The following is a 292-nucleotide window of genomic DNA, read 5'->3' as shown; positions in this document are numbered from 1 at the left end:
GAAATCTCTAAAAGTACTTATATTTAGGAATGGAGGGAGTACAAGATGAACTAGGGTTCACCTAGTGCCAAAAAACTCATCAAAACTAGAGCTATTTGACTAAACTAATTGGAGAGATCGAAAGAGCTTACTTCTCTCTTCGCGGAGGCATCTCGATCTGCAAAAGTGACGAAGAAACGAAGAAGACCGAAGGAGTGGAATGTGGAGAGGAGGGAGCCGCCGCCCCTCTCTTTTTCTCGGGCGGTAGGAGGAAGAAGGGGGCTGGCTCGGTTGGTGGGACCTGCTAGCCCCC

The sequence above is a fragment of the Triticum dicoccoides genome, chromosome 3B, assembly GCF_002162155.2.
Source record: "Triticum dicoccoides isolate Atlit2015 ecotype Zavitan chromosome 3B, WEW_v2.0, whole genome shotgun sequence".
NCBI lineage: Eukaryota > Viridiplantae > Streptophyta > Magnoliopsida > Poales > Poaceae > Triticum > Triticum dicoccoides.
This window is presented reverse-complemented; position numbering follows the sequence as displayed.